The following is a 10,489-nucleotide window of genomic DNA, read 5'->3' on the forward strand; positions in this document are numbered from 1 at the left end:
TCTTTTAAACATTGCCCATGGTATAGCCATACCACCGGGTCCTAGCCTCAACTTGGCGTTCTTCCACCACACGTTCGCTTCCTCACGCAACACATATGTCCCAAGGGTTGTCTTCCCTTCCTCGGAACAATCCATTGCTTCAAAAATTATTTCAAGTTCTTCCAGCCACTTGTGAGCTCCATCCGGGTTGTAACCTCCGGTAAATGTTGGCGGTTTCTGCTTCATGAACCTTTCCAACCTCATCTCTACCTCTCTTTCAGGTTGATGATCTCTAACCACTATGTTGGTGAGTGCGGCCAAAGCCTCCGCAATCTGGGCATTCGTTCTTGCAGCAGCCATGATTCCTGAACGAATCACAACTAGACGTTAGAAAGTACTAACAGTGTTCCCTACACATGCTCATACGGGGAAAAGAAAAGTCCTAATTGGTTCACACGAACCGGCCTGCTCTGATACCACTATTGTAACACCCTAACCCATACTACCCTTAAAAACGTAATTTTAAAAACTTTTCAACAAGTGTAAAGGCAGAGTGCCACGCGGTAATTAAAACACAAGCATACACACAGAGCGTCATGAAATTTAACATGAAAAGCAACAGCGGATTCAAATCAAACCAAGCATGCATATATATACATATATATATACATAAGCCATATTCATCCCTAAGGATGTCACTTATACAAGAACTAGCATATCAAAAGGTAACACCGATATACGATGAAATCCAAGCGTAACCCCGACTCGATGTTACATTACCAGAGCATTTACTATTTACAACCTCTAGTCAAAAGCTAGCACTAAAAGGAGAAATCTATGCTAAGTCTCCTCACCAAAAGGTACTTCAACACCAAGCTAAAACAGCAGTCTAAACGTCGGCACAGTCCTCGGCCTGAATATCTGAACCCCCAAAGGTCCAACAAATAACACAAAGCAGAGAGTTAGAAAAACATAATCGCATAACATACGAACATAAGAAAGGTCTTACACTTTCGAACTACATCATACATATTCCAACTCACGCCAAAACATCGCACTAAACGATTATCAATTAATAAAGTTCAACACAATTCAACCAAATAATGTCACATACCATTTATCAAATATATGCGCATTTACCCTAAGGTATCTAATGCCAATTAATTCACTGTCATGCCATCCCTAGACATAACTAAATGCATGTGGTACCAAGGTGTCTCACCAACGGTGGACCAAGAACAGTTTTATATCTTGCTGGATATGTCGGAACTTACCGAACCATCTTATCTCCCTTGGATAAGCCAACACAGTTTTATATCCTGTTGGATAGCAACTCCGGACTCATGGATTCATCTAATCCGATCCTCGGCTTCATTATGGACACATAATCCATTTTCGTTATTGGAACCCAAGTTTCCAATGTTCACATACAATCATGAATGCATGTATGTCTACACATATCAACCATATGATATTCTCTAGCTCGAAGCTACTCTTTTATGAATGCGGGAACACAATCCTAACACATTCACTTAACATTACAATTTAATGCCAAAACATCACATTGCTCACTTTAAGCTACAACTTATTGCATACACGTTTATCAATCATATAACGATTAACAATAAGCATTAACAGTATCAACATGTATCAACAATCATGTAAGGATACCCTTAAACCATGTTACAAGTGCCTAATCACACTTACAAACATCAACAAAAAATTGCTGTCACAGAGGCCTTCGCTAAGCGAAGCCTCAGCGAGACATGGCGAACCTCACCAGGAAGTCACCTGCTCATGGCGAGCATTGGCGAGCTTCAGCGAACTATTCGTTGAGCGAAGGCTTAGCGAGCCTACGCGAACATCACCAGGGGATCACCTGCTCATGGCGAGCATTGGCGAGCTTCAACGAACATGTTCGCTACAGCGAACTCCTGGTCGCTTAGCGAACTATACCAGAAAAATATCTGTTCTTGAGTTTCAATAAGGCGGTTTAACATTGAATCAACTCAAAAATTCATTCAAACATGTTATAAATTCTTATAAACAGCTATTTCAAGCATATATGGTATCAAGGAACATTAATCATCCCTTCCAAACATCCAAATACCTCAAACAATCAAAATCATGCAAATTTCTTGGGTTTTAAGCAACTTTCATAAACTTTTTCAACAAGATCCAAACACATGCATATTTTTCATGAAATCAAGCTAGTGATTAACACATACAAAGTGATGATGAAGAACATCACACTCACATACAAAAGCTTAATCAAAAGTCTAAAAGAAATTGAGTGGGAGAGTTCGGGAATGGAGACATAGACAATCTCCCCTCTCCTTGCCACTCAAGAATCATGAATTCTAATCTCTTACCTTAAGCAAAGATGATGATCCAAGCCTTTCCTCTCCTCTCTTGCTCGTGATTCTCCTAGCCAAAACCCTAGCTTAGCTTTGCTCTTGCTCTTACTCACTCAAAACTCAAAGAAATTAATTGTGATACTATTCATGTGTTTGACTTGCTACTTATACTACTTTCCATTGTCATGAACCAAGCCCAAATGGCTTAGGCCCAATGCCTCTCACGCCCATTAAGCCCAAAACAAAGGTTCTCGCGTCTAATAACTTACGCTCGGCTAAATAATTATTCGCCGCTCACTAAAATAATAAAAGCCAATTAATAAATAAAATAACATTTAATAAAATATACGAATACGAAAAATGGGTCGTTACAATCCTACCCCCCTTAAAAGAATTTCGCCCTCGAAATTACCTAGAAACAGATCGGGATAAGAATCTCTCATCTTGCTTTCCAGCTCCCACGTTGCATTCTCTCCAGCCGGTCCTCCCCACACGACCTTCACGGATGCAATCTCTTTGTTTCTCAACCTCTTCACTTCTCTTCCTTCGATTCTCAAAGGCACAGTCTCGATGGTCAAGTCATCCCTCACTTGAACATCGTCCGATTCAATCACGTGTGTCGGATCAGACACATACTTGCGCAACTGTGATACATGGAAAACATCGTGCAAATTCGCCAATGATGGCGGTAATGCAATCCTATATGCAACTTTCCCAACTCGCTTCAAAATCTCAAACGGTCCAATAAACCTCGATGTCAACTTCCTTGACTTCAACGCACGTCCTACTCCAGTAGTCGATGTAACTCGTAGGAATACATGATCCCCTTCTTGGAATTCAATGTCCTTCCTCCTCTTATCATGATAACTCTTCTGTCGACTCTGAGACACTTTCATCTTCTCACGAATCATCCGAATCTTCTCTGTTGTTTCTTGTACAATCTCTGGTCCAAGAATTGTACCTTCTCCAGTTTCATACCAACACAGAGGTGTCCTACACCTTCTCCCATACAAAGCCTCAAACGGTGCCATTCCGATACTAGAATGGTAACTGTTGTTGTATGTAAACTCTACCAACGGCAAACAAGAATCCCAATTCACGTTTTGCTCCAAAACACAAGCCCTCAACAAATCCTCTAAGGATTGTATCGTCCTCTCCGACTAACCATCTGTCTGAGGATGATAAGCTGAACTCAACCTCAACTTCGTTCCTAAAGCTTCTTGCAAGCTTTCCCAAAATCTAGAAGTAAATCTCGGATCTCTATCCGAAATAATACTTGTTGGAATACCATGTAGCTTCACAATCTGCTCCACATAAATCTCGGCCAACTTAGGCACCAAAGTACCTTTCCTGATAGCAATGAAGTGAGCACACTTCGTCAGACGATCTACCACTACCCAAATCACCTCGTTACCTTTCTTGGTCTTCGGTAAACCTCCCACAAAATCCATTGCAATGCTATCCCATTTCCATTCGGGTATAAACATTGGTTGCAACAAACCAAACGGCTTCTGATGTTCGATCTTCGATTTCTGACAAGTTAAGCATGAATAAACAAATTCAGAAATTTGTCTCTTCATTCCCGGCCACCAAAACAACTTCCTCAAATCCTGATACATCTTGGTTACTCCAGGATGAATACTCAAACCACTTCTGTGACCTTCTTCCATGATCATTCTTTAATATCTTCAAGAAAAGGATTCGTCAATCTTAACATTCCAAGCTTCACACTTGAAGAAGTAACCTCACACACAAGACTCAAGTCTCGGAATTCTTCAATCAACTCTAACTCTCTCACCATCAATGATGACATATGCAAAGTTTTCCTACTTAATGCATCGGCCACCACATTGGCTTTTCCGGGGTGATAACTCAATTCAAAATCGTAGTCCTTTAAGAATTCGAGCCATCTTCGTTGCCTCATATTCAACTCCTTCTGGTCGAATAAGTATTTCAGACTCTTGTGATCACTAAACACTTCAAACCTCGATCCATACAAGTAGTGTCTCCACACTTTCAAAGCAAACACCACTGCGGCTAACTCCAAATCATGCGTCGGATAGTTCCTCTCGTGAACCTTCAGTTGCCTTGAAGCATATGCTACCACATTACCCCCTTGCATAAGCACTCCGCCAAGTCCTAACTTCGAAGCATCGCAATACACGACGAACGACTCTTTGGCATCAGGTAAAATCAACACGGGTGCAGTAGTCAATCTTCTCTTGAGCTCTTGGAAGCTCTTCTCACAAATACCATCCCAAACAAGTCCTGCGAAAACGCCATTCCTATTTCAAGCATACCACCCACAAGTCCTGCGAAAAGGGTGAAGAAAACCTCGAAGAAGGAGAAGACCTCGCTAGTAAACTTTAACTCTTCATCTCCCTTCGCTTCGATTAAGAAAAAGAAGAGCAAGAAATCGAAATCTGAAACGAAGAGGAGTTTCACAATGTCTGAACTACACATTGATCCACTTCCATCGAGTGGTGCTGCTACTCCTGACATTAATCCTGCTGAAGAAAATGTTGACGCATCTGGTAAGAATTCTCTTAATCAAAACCTTGATGTTCCAAATACTGCTGCAACCCTAGGTTTAAAGGACCCTGCTGTGTCTGAAAAATTGGGGAAAAATGTTCCTAACCCCCCTACTATTATTGATGCTATTATTGGTGCTTCCACTGAGACCAATGATGTTGTTGTTGCTGAGTCTCTCAAGAAAACAGGTCCTGAGACTCATGTTGCGTCAAGTGTTGCGACACCTGACGCTGAGCCAAATGTTGTGCCAGATGTTACCACATCTTTGGCACCAGAAAATCTTGTGAACTATTCTGAGTCTGATGAGAGTCCCCCACCTACGACTGCTGATAAGGATGTTAATGAAAACCCTGAAGTTATAATTGTCAATGAAACAACTGTTAGTGATAAGTCTGTACCTACAAATTCTGAGGCAAGTGTGGCTAGGAGGACTAGAAGTAAGGCTGGTAAAGGTGTAGAAGCTGCTAACACACCTGTCCAAACACCCAAACCATCTAGGGCTGGAAAAAGTACTGGTAGAAAGCCCCTATATGGACCTCCAAAACCTGTGAGTAAGGTGGTTCCTAGAGCTGAGGAAAAGGAAAAAGCTAGGAAAAGGAAAGCTCCACCAACCAGTGACTCTGAGTTTGAGCCAGAGACAGATGTTGCTGCATCTGGTAGCACATCTAGGAAGAGTGTAGGAAGAAAGAAAGTTCCTCAATCTGTTCCATATGCTCCTTTGGATAATGTTTCTTTCCATCTGGAAAATGGGTCTGCTAGATGGAAGTTTGTATATCACAGGAGGTTGGCTTTGGAAAGGAACCTAAAAGATGATATCCTTCAATGCCAAAGTGTTGTTGAAGCTATTGAGTATGCAGGTTTAATGAAGACTGTCTGTGGTTTGGACAAGTGCTATGACAGGCTTGTCAAAGAATTCTTGATTAATGTGGCTGACAATTGTAATGATCCAGCAAGTCCTGAATATAGACAAGTATTTGTTCGTGGGAAGTGTCACATTCTCACCAACTGTGATCAACCAACATCTGCAAAGAAGTTCTGATGAGGTGGCTGCTCTAAAAGTCACAGACAATGAGGTCTGCAAGGTCCTCATAGGTGGCAGAATAAAGGTATGGCCTACCAAGGCAAAATAGGCTGCAACCTCTCTCTCTCTCTCTCTCTCTCTCTCTCTCTCTCTCTCTCTCTCTCTCTCTCCATTTTATGCTGTTTTAAATAGGATTGCTGCACACAATTGGGTGCCTACAACCCACTCAGGTGATGTAGCCAGAGTGTAAGACCCGTAATTCCACAGTACTTTTGTGTGAGGAAATAAATAATGGCTAAGAGGTTTTAGGGTTTTTGGTTAAGTATTTTAGTGAGTATCGTCGCAAAAATAGGATTTTTGCTGAAATGGAGTCTGTTTTGTGCTCGTGCGCTAGAAAGACACAGACTTTTGGGTTGTAATCCTCTTTTATGAATGAGAAGGTTTATGTAAATTCAGAATGACGAGTTTTGGATTATTCTCGCTTTTGGAAAAACGAGTGAGAATTTTACCCGCTGTTGTAAAATTTTACGGTTTCTGAATTCAGTAAAATTTTAGATGGAAGTTTTATATATCTGCGCGAGTTAGGATATGTACTGAGAATAATTTTCAAGGGTGTGGAAGAAAATTACAGTCGCGGAAAAAGATTCGGCGATAAGTTTTGGAAATATTTTAAGACGGACTTCCGTTCCGTAAGTTTTCTGTTTTTACGAGTTTTGCTCGTCGCGGCGCGCGAGAGCTGTGGGGCGTGAGAGAAAATATCTAGATATTTGTTAAAGTGAAATGGAGGGCTAGGATTGGCCTAGAGAAGTTGCCTTTTGATCAAGTGGATATAATTGATCATGAGCTTATTACATAGGAGACTTTTGACACATTTTGTGGACTTAGAAAATATCACAAAACCTCTCCTCTTGGCCGTGAGTGCCTTTTTCCATTCCCTAACTTCACCAAATTTTCCATTCTTCACCATTTGGTTCCATTTCAAGCTTGGAAGCTCTAAGGAAAAGTGTAGAGAATCACTTGCTTAAGGTAACTAACCTTCTCCCTTCTTTTGTTTGGTTTAAACTCATAGATTTTAGGAGTTTTCCATGATTATGTTCTTGAGGAAAATATTCTAGAATCTAGTTTTAATTAGTTTTGGTTCCATAGAAGTGTTTATGAGTGGTAAACTAGCTTGTTTAAGCTTAGTAGATGATGATTTCCATGGTGATTAAAGTTTTCACAAAATCTTTTGTTAGGGTTTGAAAAAGTTATTTGAAATGATCATAACTTTGAAAAATTGTTTTGTGCTTTTCTTTTTGGTGTTGTTTATGAGCATAGTAGAGAAATGGATGTTAGATTATGGACTTTGTTTTGTGAAACAAGAAAAATAATTTTTGTGTGTGTTCTTGAGGTTTGATGAACATATTTTTAGAAACTTTTGTTTTGATGCTCAAAGTGGTTTGGTTGATCAATTCCATGGTCATGTGAACTAGTAGAATGATCACTAGGGTTTTGTATGGAAAACTTTGAAGTGTTGGTTTTATTTTCAAAATTTTGGTCATGAGAAAAATTGTGAAAAGTGAGGAGGAGTTTTCAAATTTTGTTAAGACTTTGTGGGAGGCACAATCATGGCCTAGGGCGAATTACCAATCAAAAAGTTTTGGGTAAAAATGATATATGTGTTGTTTTTGTCTTTGGGAACCAAAAATTGATTTTGTCGTAATTAGAGGCTTGGCCCGAAATATTTTTGGGTGCTTGGATTAGTGACTTGGGGGTATTATGGGATATTACCAAGCTCTCGGAAGCGAAAATTTTTGAGCGGAAGTGGGATTTTGGTTTTGCTTGGCCGAACCTAAAGGAGGTGAATGGGGGAAATTTCCAAATTTTTTCTAAGTCCACATTTGAGAAAAAATGATCATGCTTTTGATGAAGTGATCATAGGTGGGTAAAAGAATGATTATAGGATTGTTTTTGGAAAGAAAAACTTGAAACTTGCGACGCAAGAAAAACTCGATTATTTTGTCGAGATATTTTTGAAAAGTTTTTAGGTTGTTTTCATATGCTTTTGTGGTGTGTAAATGTCTTCTTCTAAGTTTAAAAACATAGTGGTCAATGGTATGCTTTGAAAACAAAAATGTATTTTGTTTTGTGAAAAATAGTGTATTTAACTTCGGGAATTTTTAATCACTATGGGGAGAACTTGGAATCATTATCCGAGAGTGTTAGGAAGTGCCTTAGACACCTCTAGACCTTTGTGGATAGGTTTAGTTTCGTTAAAATATTTTGGAAGAAACTTATGGATTGTACGCTGCTTAGTTTAGGGCGCGCGAAAGTGTAGAATTGTTCGAAGTTGTTTGAAATTGGAAGCTTGCCGAGGTAAGGGCACCTTCTTACTTCCGTATTAAATTCCGTCGATAGCATAGTTGTATGCTTGTTGTTGTGAATGCTTTGTGTATTTGTTTGTGCACTATTTGTGAGTGCTTGGCATGTTTGTATTATGTATTCTCGATATGAGTTCGTGATGAATACATGAGGTTACTTGTCTGACATAGTATTTGATGAAATATATGTGTTGATATGCTTGTTGGGAGATTACATATGATTGTGATAATATATGTATTGTGGTTGCATTGGTATAGGTAAGGGTATCGTATGCTCATGCGTCCATGGTAAGAGGTGGTTGCGGGAGTGGACCACGGGGTGTGATTGCGAGAGTGGGTCCACCCAAATGGTTGAGGGATTTTATGGGGTTCAATAAGTGGTTGCGGGAGTGGACCACGAGGTGTGGTTGTGTGAGTGGAGTACTTAATCCTACGGGATTCTTGGTGAGCGGAGCTTGGTATTTGTCTGAGTGACTATACCGGTAAGTCGGTATTCGATCTGTAGTGATTGTACCGCAGTTGTTCTAGTCGGTATTCGATCTGTAGTGATTGTACCGCAGTTGTTCTAGTCGGTATTCGATCTGTAGTGATTGTACCGCAGTTGTTCTAGTCGGTATTCGATCTGTAGTGATTGTACCGCAGTTGTTCTAGTCGGTATTCGATCTGTAGTGATTGTACCGTAGTTGTTAAAGTCGGTATTCGATCTGTAGTGGTTGTACCTCAGTTGATAGTGTCGGTGATTTGTCTGAGTGACTTCACCCGGTGTTTGGTACTTTGTCTGAGTGTGGTTAGATTCCGGGAGTTATGCATGTGATTAACCAGTGGCGGTTGTCGCATTTGTTGTGTTAGAGGGTTACGAAACCAGTGGTGGTTGTCGCATTCATTGCATTAGAGGTTTTGCATTAGGATTATGTGTGCACTTTATTTATTCTTCGTGGTGTTGAGGATGTGTTAAATGTTTACTCGCTTTCCGTTTTGGTACTTGGCATTTGGTATGTGTATTTGGTATTTTTATGCTTGTTTCCAGTTGGTGACCCTTGCTTGTTTGATACGTGAACGGGTTATCCCCCACCTTAGATGATGGTGTGCCACTTGAGGCCGTTGGTCGTGAGGATGGCGAGGACTTCGTGGATTATGCCGGAGAGTAGATGGTAGCTTTGGTTAGGCTACATTTTTGTTTAGGCTTAGGGCCTAGTTTCTTTTGGATGACTGTATAGTATACTCAGACATGTTTAGTGCCTTTTGGCCGTGCGATACATTCGGTTCACGAGTTCTGTTTTGTTTAGGTATGTGAACTTGATGTATCCTTTTGGAATGTAAATTATTCAGGTGCACACTTTGCTTCTCGGAAGCCCGTGAAATACAATCTTTGATATTGTATATTGATTTCTGTTTGTATGATTTAATGAATGAGCTTGTAAAGAGTTTCACGCGCACTCTGATAAATATTTTATTTAGCGTGTTGTTTAAAAAAAATAAAATAATAATGCCCTCTTTTTGGTTTTAAAAATCGGGGTGTTACACAGAGGATTGTGAAAGTTCATTTATGCTGTGGGTACCAAGGCAAAATTTGATTATGGGTCCTATTTCTTTCAAGAAACTTTAAGCCATGCTTTGACTTATGCTGTTGAGAAGCCAGTTGCTCTTCCCACTCTATTATGTAATATCATCCTTGAGCAACACCCAGATATTCTGAGAAGCACTGATGTTCCCTGTAAAAGGAAAGGGGTGTTGGCCATTGAGCAAAGGCTGCTTGAAGGGACAAATGTTGCAGCAGGTGTTGGCACATCTGTCCAGGCTGGTATACTTTCAAGGAAGCAGATGATTACAGATTTGACTGAGGCCAGCAGAGCACTTGAGGCCAGAAAATTGAAAATAGATCGTGTGATTAAGGCTCTCAAGGCTGAGGAAGCTGCTGAGATTGCTGAGGGTGAGCCTGCTGAACAAGAAGGAGTGGAAACCAGTGGGTCTGATGATGACACTGAGGATTTGGAGGAGGACTCTGATGAAAGTTCTTCTATATGATTTCTTATTTTTTTTCGATGTACTTTTGGTATTTCTCTTTTGTTGCTTCTGGATTTCTATCACCTGTGTGTGCATTATGGTCTGTAATATGTGCACCTATGTTTTGCTATGCATGGTGTTTGTCTAAATTGTGGCTAAAAAGGGGGAGTAGTGTGTGTGTGACAAGTGTGTGGACAGATGTTCTCACATCTGGTGACTGTTTCTGTGCTAATGTT

At 40.3% G+C, this 10,489-nt stretch overlaps 1 long non-coding RNA gene across 1 annotated transcript; it reads left to right on the forward strand.

The window, feature by feature from the left end:
- The first annotated feature begins 6,797 nt into the window (after positions 1–6,797).
- LOC123898167 lies at positions 6,798–9,635 on the forward strand. Its single transcript, XR_006805276.1, has 3 exons — positions 6,798–6,915; positions 8,190–8,244; positions 9,327–9,635. It is a non-coding gene; the product is annotated as an uncharacterized LOC123898167 (long non-coding RNA).
- The last annotated feature ends 854 nt before the right edge of the window (positions 9,636–10,489 follow it).

Source organism: Trifolium pratense, linkage group LG7 (assembly GCF_020283565.1).
Source record: "Trifolium pratense cultivar HEN17-A07 linkage group LG7, ARS_RC_1.1, whole genome shotgun sequence".
NCBI lineage: Eukaryota > Viridiplantae > Streptophyta > Magnoliopsida > Fabales > Fabaceae > Trifolium > Trifolium pratense.